This window comes from Triticum dicoccoides, chromosome 1A, assembly GCF_002162155.2.
Source record: "Triticum dicoccoides isolate Atlit2015 ecotype Zavitan chromosome 1A, WEW_v2.0, whole genome shotgun sequence".
In the NCBI taxonomy this organism is placed as follows: Eukaryota; Viridiplantae; Streptophyta; class Magnoliopsida; order Poales; family Poaceae; genus Triticum; species Triticum dicoccoides.
In genome coordinates this window covers 34,590,141-34,610,791 of record NC_041380.1, presented here as the reverse complement: position 1 = coordinate 34,610,791, position 20,651 = coordinate 34,590,141, and the positions used below count along the sequence as shown (strand labels likewise).

Below are 20,651 nucleotides of genomic sequence, written 5' to 3'. Positions count from 1 at the left end.
AGGTAGGGGAAAGTAAGGAAGAGAGGATGGGGGAGGGGGAGGGGGAGGGGGGGGGGAAGTTGGTATATGCTGCGGCTTAGCAGTATCACTGGTCGTAAACCACGCTACTGCTAATAAGATAGTAGCAACCCCTTTTTTTATATAGGCTTCATTGGCCTCTTTTTTTTCCTCACATGGGGCAATGCTCTAATAATGATGATGACCACACTTTTATTTACTTACAACTCAATATTACAACTCGATATCTAGAACAAAGTATGACTCTATATGAATGCCTCTGGCAGTGTACCGGGATGTACAATGATCTAGTGTAGCAATGACATCAAACGGACAATCCATGAAAACATCATGCTAGCTATCCTACAATCATGCAAAGCAATATGACGACGAACGCTCAAGTCATGTATATGATGATGATGGAAGTTGCATGGCAATATATCCCCGAATGGCTATGGAAATGCCATAATAGGTAGGTATGGTGGCTGTTTTGAGGAAGGGTATATGGTGGGTTTGATGCACCGGCGAAAGTTGCGTGGGACTAGAGTGCCTAGCAAGGTGGAAGGGTGAGAGTGTGTATAATCCATGGACTCAATATTAGTCATAAATAACTCACATACTTATTGCAAAAAAATTATTAGCCCTCGAAGCAAAGTACTAGTACGCATGCTCCTAGGGGAGAGGTTGGTAGGAGTTAACCATCGCGCGCCCCGACCTTCACACAAAGATAGACAATCAAGGATAAATTGTGCTCCAACTTATCGGCATAACGAGAGACTATACGTGCATGCTTCGGCAATCACAAACCTTAACACCAATATTCTTACTAAACACCAATCATTTAAGTACCTCCCACATATTAGCATCTTTATATCGCAAAACTATTGCAAGGAATCAAACATATCATATTCAGCGATCTACAAGTTTTATTTAGGATTTTATGACTAACCATGTGAATGACCAATTCCTGTCAACTCTCTAAATAGATATAAGTGAAGCAAGAGAGTTTTAATTCTTTCTACAAAAGATATGCCCATGCTCTAACAAATATAAGTGAAGCAAAGGGGCATTCTACAAATGGCGGTTTTTCATGTGTAGAGAAACAGGCAATCCAAACTTCAAATGATATAAGTGAAGCACATGAAGCATTCTATAAAGCCATACTCAAAAGATATAAGTGAAGTGCAAAGAGCATTCTATAAATCAACCAAGGGTATCTCATACCAGCATGGTGCATTTATTAAAAGAAAAATAAAAAGCACACGACGCTCCAAGATTTACACATATCATGTGAACAAAACAAAAACCTAAACATACCGATAATTGTCGAATAAAGATGGGATGCCTTCCGGGGCATCCCCAAGCTTAGACGCTTGAGTCTCCTTGAATATATAATTGGGGTGCCTTAGGCATCCCCAAGCTTGAGCTCTTGCCTCTCCTCATTCTTCTCATATCTATACCTCATCGATCTTCAAAAACTTCATCCACACAAAACTTAACAAAACTTTTTTTATTAGAGGGGTTAGTACATACAACTTCAAATCCCATAATGTACTACTATAGCATTATTGTATAATTATGATCAAACATTACCCACTGTATTCTATCACAATTCTATGGCCCCAAGTCAAAGGAGGCTCAACAAGACTTCAAACATAAGCAAATAATGAAACTATAACAACAATCTGTGATAACAGGACAGTCTGTAGTAATCTGAACATTAACCATACTTTTGTACTTCTAAAAATTCTGAAAAATTAGGAAAAAAATAAACAATTCGTATGGAAGTACTGTCCAAAGAGTTTCAGAAGCATTTGACTTTCCAGCAAAAAATGTAAATCACGCACTACAGCCGAAGTTTCTATTTTTGCACCGCACAAACCAAACAAGCAATCTAATCATCCTAAAGGCAAATCTTGGCACATTATTTTTATAATACAGTGGATTTTTACAAGGGGAAAATTATTTCTTTGTTCGTGATAATTGTCTATTGTTCATGCTATAATAAAATGGTTATTATTATATTTGTTGGAAATATGCCCTAGAGGCAATAATAAAATGGTTATTATTATATTTCTTTGTTCGTGATAATTGTCTATTGTTCATGCTATAATCGTGTTATCCAGAAATCGTAATACATGTGTGAATACATAGACCACAACATGTCCCTAGTGAGCCTCTAGTTGACTAGCTCGTTGATCAACAGATAGTCATGGTTTCCTGACTATGGACATTGGATGTCATTGATAACGGGATCACATCATTAGGAGAATGATGTGATGGACAAGACCCAATCCTAAGCATAGCACAAAGATCGTGTAGTTCGTTTGCTAGAGCTTTTCCAAGTGTCAAGTATCATTTCCTTAGACCATGAGATTGTGCAACTCCCGGATACCGTAGGAGTGCTTTGGGTGTGCCAAACGTCACAACGTAACTGGGTGACTATAAAGGTGCACTACGGGTATCTCCGAAAGTGTCTGTTGGGTTGGCACGAATCGAGACTAGGATTTGTCACTCCGTATGGCGGAGAGGTATCTCTGGGCCCACTCGGTAATGCATCATCATAATGAGCTCAATGTGACCAAGTGGTTGATCACGGGATCATGCATTATGGTACGAGTAAAGTGACTTGTCGGTAACGAGATTGAACGAGGTATTGGGATACCGACGATCGAGTCTCGTGCAAGTAACGTACCGATTGACAAAGGGAATTGTATACGGGATTGATTGAATCCTCGACATCGTGGTTCATCCGATGAGATCATCGGGGAGCATGTGGGAGACAATGTGGGTATCCAGATCCAGCTGTTGGTTATTGACCGGAGAGTCGTCTCGGTCATGTCTACATGTCTCCCGAACCCGCGGGGTCTACACACTTAAGGTTCGGTGACGCTAGGGTTGTAGAGAAAATAGTATGCAGCAACCCGAAAGTTGTTCGGAGTCCCCGATGATATCCCGGACGTCACGAGGAGTTCCGGAATGGTCTGGAGGTAAAGATTTATATATAGGAAGTCAAGTTTCGGCCATCGGGAAAGTTTCGGGGGTAATCGGTATTGTACCGGGACCACCGGAAGGGTCCCGGGTGTCCACCGGGTGGGGCCACCTATCCCGGAGAGCCCCATGGGCTGAAGTGGGAGGGGAACCAGCCCCTGGTGGGCTGGTGCGCCCCCTCTTGGGCCTCCCCTGCGCCTAGGGTTGGAAACCCTAGGGGTGGGGGCGCCCCACTTGGCTTGGGGGGCAAGCCACCCCCCCTTGGCCGCCGCCCCCCTGGAGATTGCATCTCCTAGGGCCGGCGCCCCCCAGGGGGCCTATATATAGTGGGGGGAGGGAGGGCAGCCGCACCCCAGCCCCTGGCACCTCCCTCTCCCTCCCGTAACACCTCTCCCTCTCGTAGAGCTTGGCGAAGCCATGGCGAGACCCCGCTGCATCCACCACCACGCCGTCGTGCTGCTGGATCTCCATCAACCTCTCCTTCCCCTTGCTGGATCAAGAAGGAGGAGACGTCTTCCCCAACCATACGTGTGTTGAACGTGGAGGTGCCGTCCGTTCGACACTCGGTCATCGGTGATTTGGATCACGACGAGTACGACTCCATCAACCCCGTTCACTTGAACGCTTCCGCTCGCGATCTACATGGGTATGTAGATGCACTCCTATCCCTCTCGTTGCTAGAGTAATCCATAGATTGGTCTTGGTGATGCGTAGAACATTTTTAATTTCTTCTACGATCCCCAAAAGTGGCATCATGAGCCAGGTCTATGTGCAGTTTCTATGCACGAGTAGAACACAAAGCAGTTGTGGGCGTCGATATTGTCAATTTACTTGCCGTTACTAGTCTTATCTTGATTCGGCGGCATCGTGAGATGAAGCGGCCCGGACCGACCTTACACGTACGCTTACGTGAGACTGGTTCCACCGACTGACATGCACTAGTTGCATAAGGTGGCTGACGGGTGTCTGTCTGTCCCACTTTAGTCGGATCAGATTCGATGAAAAGGGTCCTTATGAAGGGTAAATAGAAATTGGCATATCATGTTGTGGTTTTTGCGTAGGTAAGAAACATTCTTGTTTAGAAACCTATAGCAGCCACGTAAAAAATTTGTAACAACAATTAGAGGACGTCTATCTTGTTTTTGCAGCATGTTTCATGTGATGTGATATGGCCAAAAAGGATGTGATGAATGATATATGTGATGTATGAGATAGATCATGTTGTTGTAATAGGAATCACGACTTGCATGTCGATGAGTATGACAACCGGCAGGAGCCATAGGAGTTGTCTTAATTTATTTATGACCTGCGTGTCAACATATAACTTCATGTAATTACTTTACTTTATTGCTACATCGTTAGCCATAGTAGTAGAAGTAATAGATGACAAGACAACTTCATGAAGACACGATGATGGAGATCATGGTGTCATGCCGGTGACAACGATGATCATGGCGCCCCGAAGATGGACATCAAAGGAGCAAAATGATATTGGCCATATCATGTCACTATTTGATTGCATGTGATGTTTATCATGTTTTACATCTTATTTGCTTAGAACGACGGTAGCTTAAATAAGATGATCCCTTGCATTAATTTCAAGAAAGTGTTCCCCCTAACTGTGCACCGTTGCGAAGGTTCGTTGTTTCGAAGCACCACGTGATGATCGAGTGTGATAGATTCTAATGTTCGAATACAACGGGTGTAAGCCAGATTTACACACGCAGTACACTTAGGTTGACTTGACGAGCCTAGCATGTACAGACATGGCCTTGTAACACGGAAGACCGAAAGGTCGAGCATGAGTCGTATAGAAGATACGATCAACATGGAGATGTTCACCGATGTTGACTAGTCCGTCTCACGTGATGATCGAACATGGCCTAGTTAACACGGATCATGTTTCACTTAGATGACTAGAGGGATGTCTATCTGAGTGGGAGTTCATTGAATAATTTGATTAGATGAACTTAATTATCATGAACTTAGTCTAAAATCTTTACAATATGTCTTGTAGATCAAATGGCCCACGCTAATGTTGCCCTCAACTTCAACGCGTTCCTAGAGAAAACCAAGCTGAAAGATGATGGCAGCAACTATACGGACTGGGTCCGGAACCTGAGGATCATCCTCATAGCTGCCAAGAAAGATTATGTCCTAGAAGCACCGCTAGGTGAAGCACCCATCCCAGAGAACCAAGACGTTATGAACGCTTGGCAATCACGTGCTGATGATTACTCCCTCGTTCAGTGCGGCATGCTTTACAGCTTAGAACCGGGGCTCCAAAAGCATTTTGAGCAACACGGAGCATATGGAATGTTCGAAGAGCTGAAAATGGTTTTCCAAGCTCATGCCCGGGTCGAGAGATATGAAGTCTCTGACAAGTTCTTCAGTTGTAAGATGGAGGAAAATAGTTCTGTTAGTGAGCACATACTCAAAATGTCTGGGCTGCACAACCGCTTGACTCAGCTGGGAGTTAATCTCCCGGATGACGCGGTCATTGACAGAATCCTTCAGTCACTTCCACCGAGCTACAAGAGCTTTGTGATGAACTTCAATATGCAGGGGATGGAAAAGACCATTCCTGAGGTATATTCAATGCTGAAATCAGCGGAGGTGGAGATCAAAAAGGAACATCAAGTGTTGATGGTGAATAAAACCACTAAGTTTAAGGAAGGCAAGGGTAAGAAGAACTTCAAGAAGGACGGCAAGGGAGTTGCCGCGCCCGGTAAGCCAGTTGCCGGGAAGAAGCCAAAGAATGGACCCAAGCCTGAGACTGAGTGCTTTTATTGCAAGGGAAGTGGTCACTGGAAGCGGAATTGCCCCAAATACTTAGCGGACAAGAAGGCCGGCAACACCAAAGGTATATGTGATATACATGTAATTGATGTGTACCTTACCAGTACTCGTAGTAGCTCCTGGGTATTTGATACCGGTGCGGTTGCTCATATTTGTAACTCAAAGCAGGAGCTGCGGAATAAGCGGAGACTGGCGAAGGACGAGGTGACGATGCGCGCCGAGAATGGTTCCAAGGTTGATGTGATCGCCGTCGGCACGCTACCTCTACATTTACCTACGGGATTAGTTTTAAACCTCAATAATTATTATTTAGTGCCAGCTTTGAGCATGAACATTGTATATGGATCTCGTTTAATTCGAGATGGCTACTCATTTAAATCCGAGAATAATGGTTGTTCTATTTATATGAGAGATATGTTTTATGGTCATGCCCCGCTGGTGATTGGTTTATTCTTAATGAATCTCGAGCGTAATGTTACACATGTTCATAGTGTGAATACCAAAAGATGTAAGGTTCATAATGATAGTCCCACATACTTGTGGCACTGCCGCCTTGGTCACATAGGGGTCAAACGCATGAAGAAACTCCATGCAGATGGACTTTTGGAGTCTCTTGATTACAAATCATTTGACACATGCGAACCATGCCTCATGGGTAAAATGACCAAGACTCCGCTCTCCGGAACAATGGAGCGAGCAACCAACTTGTTGGAAATCATACATACTGATGTGTGCGGTCCAATGAGTGTCAAGGCTCGCGGTGGCTATCGTTATGTTCTCACTCTCACTGATGACTTGAGTAGATATGGGTATGTCTACTTAATGAAACACAAGTCTGAGACCTTTGAAAAGTTCAAGGAATTTCAGAGTGAGGTTGAGAATCAACGTGACCAAAAGATAAAATTCTTACGATCAGATCGTGGGGGAGAATATTTAAGTCATGAATTTGGTACACACTTAAGGAAATGTAGAATCGTTTCACAACTCATGCCGCCTGGAACACCTCAGCGAAATGGTGTGTCCGAACATCGTGATCGCACTCTATTGGATATGGTGCGATCTATGATGTCTCTTACCGATCTACCACTCTCATTTTGGGGCTATGCTTTAGAGACTGCCGCATTCACTTTAAATAGGGCTCCGTCGAAATCCATTGAGACGACATCGTATGAATTATGGTTTGGGAAGAAACCTAAGTTGTCGTTTGTAAAAGTTTGGGGATGCGATGCTTATGTCAAGAAACTTCAACCTGAAAAGCTCGAACCCAAGTCGGAAAAATGCGTCTTCATAGGATACCCTAAGGAAACCATTGGGTATACCTTCTACCTCAGATCTGAAGGCAAGATCTTTGTTGCTAAGAATGGATCCTTTCTGGAGAAAGAGTTTCTCTCGAAAGAAATAAGTGGGAGGAAAGTAGAGCTTGATGAAGTACTGCCTCTTGAAACGGAAAGTGGCACAGCTCAGGAAGATGTTCCTATGGTGCCTGCACCGATTAGAGAGGAAGTTAATGATGATGATCAAGGTACTTCAGATCAAGCTCCTACTGAACTTCGTAGGTCCACAAGGACACGTTCCGCACCATAGTGGTACGGCAACCCTGTCTTGGAAATCATGTTGTCAGACAACGGTGAGCCTTCAAACTATGAAGAAGTGATGGCGGGCCCAGATTCCGACAAATGGCTAGAAGCCATGAAATCCGAGATAGGATCCATGTATGAAAACGAAGTATGGACTTTGACTGACTTTCCCGATGATCGGCGAGCCATAGAAAATAAATGGATCTTTAAGAAGAAGACAGACGCAGATGGTAATGTGACCATCTACAAGGCTCGACTTGTCGCTAAGGGTTATCGACAAGTTCAAGGGGTTGACTACGATGAGACTTTCTCACCTATAGCGAAGCTGAAGTCCGTCCGAATCTTGTTAGCAATTGCCACGTTCTATGATTATGAGATATGGCAAATAGACGTCAAAACGGCATTCCATAATGGCTTTCTTAAGGAAGAATTGTATATGATGCAGCCGGAAGGTTTTGTCGATCCTAAGAATGCTAACAAGGTGTGCAAGCTCCAACGCTCAATCTATGGGCTGGTGCAAGCATCTCGGAGTTGGAACATTCAATTTGATGAGATGATCAAAGCGTTTGGGTTTACACAGACTTATGGAGAAGCCTGTGTTTACAAGAAAGTGAGTGGGAGCTCCGTAGCATTTCTCATATTATATGTGGATGACATACTATTGATGGGAAATGATATAGAATTCTTGGAAAGCATAAAGGCCTACTTGAACAAGTGTTTTTCAATGAAGGACCTTGGAGAAGCTGCTTATATATTAGGCATCAAGATCTATAGAGATAGATCGAGACGCCTCATTGGTCTTTCACAAAGTACGTACCTTGACAAGATATTGAAGAAGTTCAATATGGATCAGTCCAAGAAGGGGTTCTTGTCTATATTGCAAGGTGTGCAATTGAGCATGGCTCAATGCCTGACCACGGCAGAAGATAGAGAAAAGATGAGTGTCGTCCCCTATGCCTCGGCCATAGGGTCTATTATGTATGCCATGTTGTGTACCAGACCTAACATAAACCTTGCCGTAAGTTTGGTAGGAAGGTACCAAAGTAATCCCGGCATGGAACACTGGACAGCGGTCAAGAATATCCTAAAGTACCTGAAGAGGACTAAGGATATGTTTCTCGTTTATGGAGGTGATGAAGAGCTCGTCGTAAAGGGTTACGTCGATGCTAGCTTCGACACAGATCCGGATGACTCCAAGTCACAAACCGGATACGTGTATATTTTGAATGGTGGGGCAGTAAGCTGGTGCGGTTGCAAGCAAAGCGTCGTGGCGGGATCTACATGTGAAGCGGAGTACATGGCAGCCTCGGAGGCAGCACATGAAGCAATCTGGATGAAGGAGTTCATCACCGACCTAGGAGTCATACCCAACGCGTCGGGGCCCATCACTCTCTTCTGTGACAACACTGGAGTTATTGCCCTTGCCAAGGAGCCCAGGTTTCACAAGAAGACCAGGCATATCAAGCGTCGCTTCAACTCCATTCGTGAAAGTGTTCAAAATGGAGACATAGATATTTGTAAAGTGCATACGGACCTTAATGTAGCAGATCCGTGGACTAAACCTCTCCCTAGAGCAAAACATGATCAACACCAGAACTCTATGGGTGTTCGATTCATCACAATGTAACTAGATTAGTGACTCTAGTGCAAGTGGGAGACTGTTGGAAATATGCCCTAGAGGCAATAATAAAATGGTTATTATTATATTTCTTTGTTCGTGATAATTGTCTATTGTTCATGCTATAATTGTGTTATCCAAAAATCGTAATACATGTGTGAATACATAGACCACAACATGTCCCTAGTGACCCTCTAGTTGACTAGCTCGTTGATCAACAGATAGTCATGGTTTCCTGCCTATGGACATTGGATGTCATTGATAACGGGATCACATCATTAGGAGAATGATGTGATGGACAAGACCCAATCCTAAGCATAGCACAAAGATCGTGTAGTTCGTTTGCTAGAGCTTTTCCAATTGTCAAGTATCATTTCCTTAGACCATGAGATTGTGCAACTCCCAGATACCGTACGAGTGCTTTGGGTGTGCCAAACGTCACAATGTAACTGGGTGACTATAAAGGTGCACTACGGGTATCTCTGAAAGTGTCTGTTGGGTTGGCACGAATCGAGACTGGGATTTGTCACTCCGTATGATGGAGAGGTATCTCTGGGCCCACTCGGTAATGCATCATTATAATGAGCTCAATGTGACCAAGTGGTTGATCACGGGATCATGCATTATGGTACAAGTAAAGTGACTTACCGGTAATGAGATTGAACGAGGTATTGGGATACCGACGATCGAGTCTTAGGCAAGTAACGTATCGATTGACAAAGGGAATTGTATACGTGATTGACTGAATCCTCGACATCGTGGTTCATCCGATGAGATCATCGAGGAGCATGTAGGAGCCAACATGGGTATCCAGATCCCGCTGTTGGTTATTGACCGGAGAGTCGTGTCGGTCATGTCTGCATGTCTCCCGAACCCGTAGGGTCTACACACTTAAGGTTCGGTGACGCTAGGGTTGTAGAGATATTAGTATGCAGCAACCTGAAAGTTGTTCGGAGTCCCGGATGAGATCCCGGACGTCACGAGGAGTTCCAGAATGGTCCGGAGGTAAAGATTTATATATAGGAAGTCAAGTTTCGGCCATCGGGAAAGTTTCGGGGGTAATCGGTATTGTACCGGGACCACCGGAAGGGTCCCAGGGGTCCACCGGGTGGGGCCACCTATCCCGGAGGGCCCCATGGGCTGAAGTGGGAGGGGAACCAGCCCCTGGTGGGCTGGTGCGCCCCCCTTGGGCCTCCCCCTGCGCCTAGGGTTGGAAACCCTAGGGGTGGGGGCGCCCCACTTGGCTTGGGGGGCAAGCCACCACCCTTGGTCGCCGCCCCCCTGGAGATTGCATCTCCTAGGGCCGCCGCCCCCCAGGGGACCTATATATAGTGGGGGGAGGGAGGGAAGCCGCACCCCAGCCCCTGGCGCCTCCCTCTCCCTCCCGTAACACCTCTCCCTCTCGCAGAGCTTGGCGAAGCCCTGCCGAGACCCAGCTGCATCCAGCACCACGCCATCGTGCTGCTGGATCTCCGTCAACCTCTCCTACCCCCTTGTTGGATCAAGAAGGAGGAGACGTCTTCCCCAACCATACGTGTGTTGAACGCGGAGGTGCCGTCCGTTCGGCACTCGGTCATTGGTGATTTGGATCACGACGAGTACGACTCCATCAACCCCGTTCACTTGAACGCTTCCGCTCGCGATCTACAAGGGTATGTAGGTGCACTCCTACCCCTCTCGTTGCTAGAGTACTCCATAGATTGGTCTTGGTGATGCATAGAATTTTTTTAATTTATGCTATGATCCCCAACATAAACATCATCATCAAAAGGTTCATACTTTTCAAACAAAGATTCAATTTCGTAAGCACCCTTAAAAGCAACAAATTCTTCAAATTGTTCAACATCATAGTAATCATATATACCATTAGCATAAGAAGCTAAGGTTTCATTATCATTAAATTTGCATGAAAAGGGAAGGTGTGGAGCCTTCATCCTAGAGCAACAAGTATAATCATATCTCAAACATAGTTGCCGAGCATATCAACACAACATATAAATTTGATCCCATAATTGTTTCCATTTTTGTGTCAAGTGATAATTCCTAAAGTATTCACGTTGACCCAACGTCTCTCCCATCATATAATTGAATGGGGTTTTCTCAGGATTATTAAAGTAGTAATTTCACAGAATGAGCATCGAGGGTTTTAGGAGGTTCCCCATCTCCATGAGTAGCAAGTACACCTAATTTTTTTGGTATTTCGTGTTCCATATCCATAACTAAAGATAGAGAACAACTTAGAAAAGCAAATAAAATCTACTTAGTGATAAAGCAACCAAGCACACATGAGAATATTCACCCCACGCTATTGCTACCCGGCAACGGCGCCAGAAAAAGTTCTTGATAACCCATAAGTATAGGGGATCAATTGTAGCCTCTTTCGATAAGTAAGAGTGTCCAACGAGGAGCTAAAGGTAGAACAAATATTCCCTAAAGTTCTATCGACCACCGATACAACTCTATGCATGCTTGATGTTTGCTTTTCCTAGAACAAGTATAATATTAGAAGTACTTTGTAGGTGCTGTGGGATAGGTTTGCAAGAGTATAAAGAGCACGTAAATAAAAACTAGGGGCTGCTTAGGTAAAGAAGCAAATAAATTTAGTATAGTGAGTGTGGAGAAGTGGTGGTAGGGGTTGCGAAATTGTCCCTAAGCAATTGACTATGTTACTAGACCAATAGCAAGTTTTATGTGGGAGAGGCCACTGCTAGCATGTCATCCCTGACTTGCAATTCTATGCACTTCGGATTGGAACTATTAGCAAGCATCCGCGACTACTAACTTCTTTAAGGTAAAACCCAACCATAGCATTAAGATATATTGGTCCCCCTTCACTCCCGTATGCATCAATTTCTATGCTAGGTTGAAGCTTCTATCACTCTTGCCCTCCAATACATAGTCCTATCAACATACAACTAACCCTATGTTGTGATCCACGTGTGCGCTCATATGATGGGCACCAAAGGACATCAACATAACCACAAGCAAATTAAACCAATCATAGCAATTCACCAATTACCGATAGTACAAAGAAAATCTACTCAGACATCATAAGATGGCAACACGTCATTGGATAATAATATGAAGCATAAAGCACCATGTTCAAGTAGAGGGTACATCGGGTTGCGGGAGAGTGGACTGCTGTAGATAGATGGGGGAAGGTGATGAAGATGTTGGTGAAGATGATAGAGGTGTTGGTGTAGATCGCCGTCACACGATGATGGCCCCGACGGCATTACAGCGCCACCAGGAGAGAGGGGGAGAGAGCCCCCATCCTTCTTCTTTTTCCTTGACCTCCCCCCTAGATGGGAGAAGGGTTGCCCCTTTGGTCCATGGCCTCCATGGCGGCGGAGGGGCGGGAGCCCCTCCGAGATTGGATCTGTCTCTCTGTCTCCTTCTGTTTCTGTGCTCTCAGATTCCGGCCTTTCACCGTTTCTTAAATTCCCGGAGATCCGTAACTCCGATTGGGATGAAATATTAACACGATTTGTATACGGATATTGGATTTCTTGCGGTGAAAGAAGGGCACCAACCGCCTTACGGGGTGGCCACAAGGGTCTAGGGCACGCCACCCCCTAGGGCGCGCCCCCTACCTTGTGGCCCCCTCGGGCATCGTCTCGTGTTGATTCTTATTCCAAAAAATCACATATATTCCAAAAAAATCTCCGTAAGTTTTTATCTCGTTTGGACTCTGTTTGATATGGATTTTCTGCGAAACAAAAAACATGCAACAAACAAGAACTGGCACTGGGCACTGGATCAATATGTTAGTTCCAAAAATAGTATAAAAAGTTGCCAAAAGTAAGTAAAAGTTGTAGAATATTGGCATGGAACAATAAAAAATTATAGATACGACAGAGACGTATCAGCTGGCAGCACCGACTAGTCCTTCTTGGACTTGCATCGGTTAATTCCAGTTAAATGGTACTCAATGTATGATCAATCAACCGTTTAAGTAAATGATGAAAGATTTCGACAGATAAGTGCTACTCCAAATCTGAAGTCCACAATAGTTGAACAAACTAGGGTCTCGGCTTCATTACTACATTCATACTCTAAAGACTTGAAAAACCCCATAAAGAGTGGGACGGGACGAATACTCACAGGAGTGGTTTCACTGGTTCCTTCCTTCATAAAGAGTTGACCGTTAGGCTTTTGCCTGAGACCGAACAGAACGACTCGGTGCAACTGAAGTGCAATGGCTAGGGAAAGACCACATTTAAAAAATTCCGATCGGTTCATTTCGATGATTCTGAAATGAAGCGACTTCATCACAGAAACTTGGCCAGGCCATTTCGGTGAGACTAAGATCCATTTTGCAACAACTGGTGGTAGACTCGAACACTCCATCTTATCTTATATCTTATATTTACTAATTGGAAGCACTAATCGAGCCTCCACGTTAATTCTCAGAAAACACGTAAAATTAACCTTTGGATCTTAAACCTACGGTTAAGATCAAATAATTAACCGTGGTGAGAGACCTGCATGTATACGATCATAATCTCTGTAGAAAACCAAAAGGAAAGAAAAAAAACGCTGGAAAATTGGACCCTCTTCTTAAACTTACAGTTAACATCTATTTTTTTTAACTTTGCATGTATACGATCTATATCCTCTATATAGAAAACCAAAAGGAAAGAGAAAAAACGCTGGGAAATCGGACCTCTTCAAACGTGGGACATCACGTGGCTATCCACAAAAAGAATCCCGTAATTTTCTCCCAATTATATCCCCACAAACAATTCCCTCGGTATCTAAAAAGCACAACTCTCTCCGCGACTTCCCCACGAAAAACCACCGCAAGCGCCGCCTCCGGTTGCCGTTCAACCGCCCATGCGCCGCTGGCCAGAAGTGCACATGATGAAGATGTTTTGATGCGTGACATGGGCTCTCCTATGGATGCAGGATGACCAGGATGACAAAGATAACAGGGACGGTGTGGGGTAAGTTGGCACTCCGCTGGGGTCAGGTGCGAAACTATGAGTAGTGCCTCGGCCACGGAACCAAGGCGTACGTCATGCCCAAGCCTATTCAGAGAGAGAGAGAGAGAGAGAGAGAGAGAGTCGTGGATGGTGAAAAGCATGGAGTGATTATCTCCAGATTGGTGGAGATGAGTCAGCATGCAGAGGGTGTACCACAAGGAGGGATTTTGAGGTAGTATCATAATCAATCTGTCATTCTCTCTCTTCTTTCTCTCCATGTCGTGATGTTGTCCTCCTTTCTATTTCTATCAGATTGGTTCTAGGTCCTCCTCTTTTTTCTCCATGATCTAACAGAATTATTAGTAAAATTAATCTGCAAATATGAATCGAGTGGACGTTTGATCAGGTAGGTTGTGTACCTATGTGTTCAGGTCTACCCAACCAGCCTTCTCGCCAGAGGAACTATGCGGAAGCAACATGGTGTTCAGAAACAATCTACCAAATTGTGTCATCGTGGTGCTGTGGTACCGTGGACGACGATCTATCCCCATTATGTGGACCGGTGTGACTTGACATGCTGACGGAGTAACTATTCTGGGACCCACGGGACGACAACCACACGCTGGAGGAGGGTAGCATGAGTTGTTGCGCACCCTGTGCCAAGTTTCTCTGCCACCGACTGGCGATGCTGCATCATGGCGAGTTGTACACCATGGTGTACTCGCACGCCGTCGGCGACAAACCAACAAGTTCGGACCTTACAAGGCTATAGCCAGGCAAGGAGGTGCCAGACTACGGGCTCTGGGTGGACGGTCTTAGAGATCTGAGCGATCTTCTCCATCTTATCCCAGCAGATAGTGAGATGGCAACGTATATGCTGCAGGAGCTAGATGTACAAGATGGCGGCAAGCACATCTGGCTACAGGAGGCACACAGTAGGTACTACTACCTCCGTGTCTACTGCTAAGATTGATGCTTTATTGCTGGAGAAACGTAGCAACAACGGCCCATCATCCATCTCTTTTCATGTCGTTCACAGGTTGATACTCACAACAGGTACTCCCGCCTTTTCAATACGTGTACATAAGTATATGGATGAAACTAGGATCACGTACTACATGCATGCATCATGGCTATGTATATCTATACCCATAGTCTGTACTGCTATTTTCTAAAAGATAGTAATATTTTTTTAAGGAGGGATTCCCCGGCCTCTGCATCAGAAAAATGCATACGGCCATCTTATTAACCAAATAAAGTAGTGCCAACATGGTTCCAAAGGTCTCCAAAAGTAATAAAAAGCACAGAAAGCTCACACAGAGCCAATAAGGGCTAGAAACACCAACTAGCCAAGAAAAGACGCCACAACCAGCTGGCTAAAACTAGATAGGGAAATTAATTTCCTATCCTATTACATGACCGCCATCCAAACCGGTTGAAGATATCCCAAGCTACCATCTCCCAGTGGAAAGACCCAGCAACCAAATGCTCCCTGGCCTCCGTCTGGGTGAGTAGCGACCATGAACGGATCAGAGCCGTAGTTCGGAATATGACCTGCAAAAAATGTATACATGATATTCTGTTAAAAACCAAATCATTTCTGCAAGTCCAGATAGTCCACAGCAAAGCACAAACTCCAACCTGAATATGTCTCACTAAGTCAGGCTCAATCCCATTAAGCCATTTCCCAAATAACGCATTAACAGAATTCGGTGGATTGATATTAAAAGCAATGTGGACCGTCTGCCAAAGTACCTTGGCCAACGGGCAATCAAAAAAGAGGTGTTTGATAGTCTCATCCCGGTCGCAGAAACTACACCTAGTAGGTCCTGTCCAATTACGCTTTATCAAGTTGTCCTTAGTTAAAATAACTTGTTTATTGACAAACCACATAAACACTTTTATTTTCAAAGGAACTTTGACATCCCAAACATGCTTGGACGTAGGAATGGAGTTCGAATTAATAACATCAATATACATTGATTTAACCATGAATACTCCAGACTTAGTCAATTTCTAGCGTAATTCATCGGGTTGTTGTGAAAGCTGAACCTCCATCAGTCTCCTAACTAGACGGAGCCATTCTTCCCAACGATTGCCCGTTAGTGTTCGTCGGAACTGAATATTAAGGGGGGTAGATTGAAAGACCGATGCGACGAACACCTCACGTCGTTGAACAATGCGGTATAAAGACGGATATTGGATGGACAAGGGTGTCTCGCCGAGCCAAGTATCATCCCAGAAACGTGTACTCGTGCCGTTTCCAATAACAAACTTCGTCCTATTAAACAAGGACTGTTTGACTTTCATCGGGCCTTTCTAGAAAGGTGAATCGGTCGGCCTGACTGTAACCTGGGACAAAGTTTTTGTCTGGAGGTACTTGCTGCGAAGGATTTGAGCCCACATAGCATCATTCTCCGATGAGAGCTTCCACAGCCACTTGCTAAGAAGGCATTTATTCTTAACTTCTAGATTCTCAATACCTAGACCCCCTTGGTCTTTCGGTCTACACATGATATCCCATTTGGCAAGCCGATATTTTCTTTTAAGCTCATCACCCTGCCCAAAGAAACGCGATCGATAGAAGTCCAGTCTCTTCCTAACACCAACTGGGACCTCAAAGAACGATAGGAGAAACATTGGCATACTCATGAGCACCGAATTAATCAGGATTAATCGGCCTCTGTATGACATGAACTTACCCTTCCAGCAACTCATTTTCTTCTCAAATCGGTCCTCGATGCACTTCCACTCTCTGTTTGTCAGCCTACGATGGTGGATTGGAATCCCCAGGTCAGAGAAGGGTAACTCTCCCAACTCACACCCAAAAAATTGCCTATAAGCATCCTGTTCGTCTTTGGCCCTACCAAAACAGAATAGCTCGCTCTTATGAAAGTTAATCTTTAACCCGGTCAATTGTTCAAATAGGCATAACACAAGCTTCATAGTTCTCGCCTTGGCCAAGTCATGCTCCATAAAGATGATTGTATCATCAACGTACTGAAGGATGGATACACCTCCATCAATAAGATGAGGTACCAATCCACCTACTTGACCATTTTCCTTAGCCCTTCCTATCAAAATTGCTAACATATCCACCACAATGTTAAACAGTATAGGGGACATCGAATCTCCTTGTCTTAGGCCTTTATGTGTCTGGAAGTAATGACCTATGTCATCATTAACTTTAATTCCCACACTACCTTTTTGCGTAAATGATTCAACATGTCGGCGCCATGCTTCATCAAAACCTTTCATACGCAATGACTGTTGGAGGAATGGCCATTTAACCTTATCGTACGCTTTCTCGAAATCCACCTTAAAAATTACTCCATCTAATTTTTTAGAATGGATTTCATGGAGTGTTTCATGCAGGACGACCACCCCTTCAAGGATATTTCTGTCCGGTATGAAAGCAGTTTGGGACTGTTGCACCACAGAATGCGCAATCTGTGTGAGCCTGTTAGTCCCAACCTTGGTGAAAATTTTGAAACTAACATTGAGGAGACAGATCGGCCTGAATTGCTCAATTCTCACAGCATCCGTTTTCTTGGGAAGAAGTGTGATTGTCCCAAAATTCAAGTGAAATAATTGAAGCTGTCCAGAGAACAGATCATGGAACATAGGTAGTAAATCCCCCTTAATAATGTGCCAGCACTTTTTATAGAACTCTGCCGGGAATCCATCCGGTCCGGGAGCATTATTGTTTTTCATCTATGCAATAGCATCAAACACCTCCTTCTCCGAGAACGGGGCAACCAGAATATCATTATCGTCAGCCAATAGCTGGGGCACATACTCAGTCCTGGACTCATCGAGGGACACACAATTATCTTCCGGAGGTCCATATAACTGCTTATAATAGTCGGTAATATATGTTTTTAGGTTATCCTGACCTAAAATAGTGCCCTCGTCTTGCTCAAGCTGAAAGATACGCTTCTTTCTGTGCTTGCCATTAGCTATCAAATGGAAGAATTGAGTATTCGCGTCCCCTTGGACCACTTTGCGGACTTTAGCATGCAAAGCCCTCTTCAATTCTTCTTCGCGGAGCAGTTCTTTCAGCCTCTTCTCTGCCTCATTTTTAACCTGAAGCTCAGCTGGCGATAAAATAGTGGATTCGGCCTGTATGTCTAGGGCCTGTATAAGAGTAAGGAGTCTATCCTTTTCAATCTTATACACACCACTGAGGTGCATAGCCCAACCCCATAAGAAACTTCTCAAATGCGTAATCTTATTCTGCCAACGCTCTATCGCAGTCTTGCCTTCTACACCTCTATCCCATTCCCTGGCGATCAAGTCCACGAACCCCTCACGTTCAAACCATGACATCTCGAAAGAGAAGGTGTTCTTGTTACCCACGTGGTTCGGCTCCCCTGAGTCCATGAACAATGGGGTGTGATTAGATATTCCCCTCGAAAGAGCTTGCACCGTAACCAGAGGGAACTTTTGTTCCCACTCCACGCTCGCAAGAACTCGATCAAGTTTTTCATAGGTAGGGTTTGGCAGAGCATTAGCCCAGGTAAACTTTCTACCACAAAGCTCTATCTCTCTCAGATCCAAGCTTTCAATAATGGTATTGAACATAAACGACCATCTGCCGTCAAAGTTATCATTGTTCTTCTCCTCTCTCCTCCTGATGATATTGAAATCACCTCCAACTAAAATTGGAAGCTGTTCTGACCCACAGATTCGAACAAGGTCCGCCAGAAACTCCGCTTTAAGCTCGGGCTGTGCGGCACCATAAACCGCCACCAAAGCCCAGTTAAAACCATCTATCCTAGACCTGACTCGAAACTTCACCGCGAAGTCACCCATCACTACACTTCGGACTTCAAGCGAATCGCATCTCACACCTAGTAAGATACCACCCGATCTTCCTCGTGGAGGGAGGCAATGCCAATCGAAATCAATACCACCCACAAGAGAAGAAAGAAACTGGGGCGCAAAGTTATCTCTACCCGTCTCCGATAGAGCAACAAAATCTAACCTCTGCTCTAAAGCTGCCTCAGCTAGGAATCTTCTTTTAGCCAAGTCCTTCAGACCTCTGCTATTCCAAAAGATTCCTCTCATATTTCATCATGGAATTTTTTAGTGGTTCGAATCCTAGCACTCCTACGAACTACGTAATCGGGATAGATCTTCCTTTTCCACTTACGCTTAGGTTTACTAGGCTCTGTCGCCCGGTCCTCATAACCAGGTTCACATATATTACTAGCATCATTCTCTAGGGGTACATCATCTTCCTCAGAGTCATGATTGGGGGGTGCTAGATCCGCACACAAATTATCGAGCACTCTAACCCCTAACGCATCAATCTCATCATCATTCATTGGTTTAACTGCTGCAAGATTACGAATAGTCTCTAAGGCATGTTCCGCCTCCAAATCTAATAGATCATTTACCGAATTGGTAACCTCACTATCCGTAGCACCTAGTGAAACTCCTAATTGGTTTGCATTATTTATAATCTCCTCATTAGAAAAATGCAATAAGGAATTATATAAGTTGACAGACATACCAGAAGATAATGCAGCCTCCTGAAGCTTGGCCGCCCTCATAGCGCACCGCTGCTGCATATCATCCACCTCCGGGATGTCGAGGATGGGAGCACTCATCCGTCTCCCCTCGAAGATAGGGTCCGGGATCCCGCCAAACGCGACAACCTCCTCCCTAGTAAAACCTGGCACAGAGTCCCTCAAAGGGTCTACCGAGGTTACCAGAGAAGGCGTCTGCGGGCTCCCGAGCCCCTCAGATGGGTGCCCCACACTAGGGACCCCGGCCATGGGTATGAGCGAAGAGGGGATGACGGGGACCGTTTGCCCGCGCCCTCCTCCCACCCCACCCGCCGGCTCAGACGGATGAGCCATCGGCGAAGGAGAAGCGGTCCTCCTGACCGTCGGGGAAGAAGGAGGAGCCAGGGCCTCCTGCCCCAGCACCCCCAATGCAGCTGCTGTCGCGGTGGTTATCGCCACCACCAGAGTAGCAGGAGCCAAGGCCGCCTGCCTCGGGCTCCCTCTCCCAGCACTGGCCGGCCCCCTTGGGGCCGGCGTCACCGACGCCACCGAGATCGGGATGGGGATGGGAGAAGGCGAGGCCACCTGCCCCGAACCCCCTCCCCCACGACCCATCTCGCCCGCAGTCGCCGACACCGGAGTCGCGTCCACGTGAGGCACCATGACAAGAGAAGCACCCTCCGGCCTCCTCTCCGTAGCTCCAACCAAAGTCCTTGCCGACCGTCCAGCACACAATCCAGCATCCCCCTCGAACTCCAACGGAGGGAGCGTGTGCTCAAGATAATCATTAGAATCTACCCGATCACTCCATAGTCTGGGAGGTGCCGAGGCTGGCTCAAAGGACCCAAAACGAAGAGTAGTCATGGGCACCGCTGGTGATGCTGCGGGCTCAACCCCGGTCCCATCCCCAGGCAACTGAGTAGCTGGGTGAGAACTGTGAGACCCCTCTCGCGTGGGCTCATCTGACGGTGCCCCCTTGGCCCCGCATTTCCATCACTGTCGTGCATGTCAACATCGTTACCATTAACCGCATCAGCAAATAAATCAGTGTCCTCAAACTCGATCTCTAGCGGGAACACCTCTCCCCTATAGGTCCAGTTGACCTTATCAGGCACGAACTCAATATCCAGAACACTCACTAAAAGCCGGGCCACCCCATGGGCACGTGTGAAAGCCATATCCACTTTTTCTGTCTTCCCAACCAAGATGCCCATACTAGCCACCACTCGAG

General features: G+C 45.5%; 1 pseudogene; it reads right to left on the bottom strand.

The window, feature by feature from the left end:
* LOC119350543 overlaps positions 1–20,284 on the bottom strand; it is a 53,140-nt pseudogene extending 32,856 nt beyond the window's left edge.
* Positions 20,285–20,651: the final 367 nt, after the last annotated feature.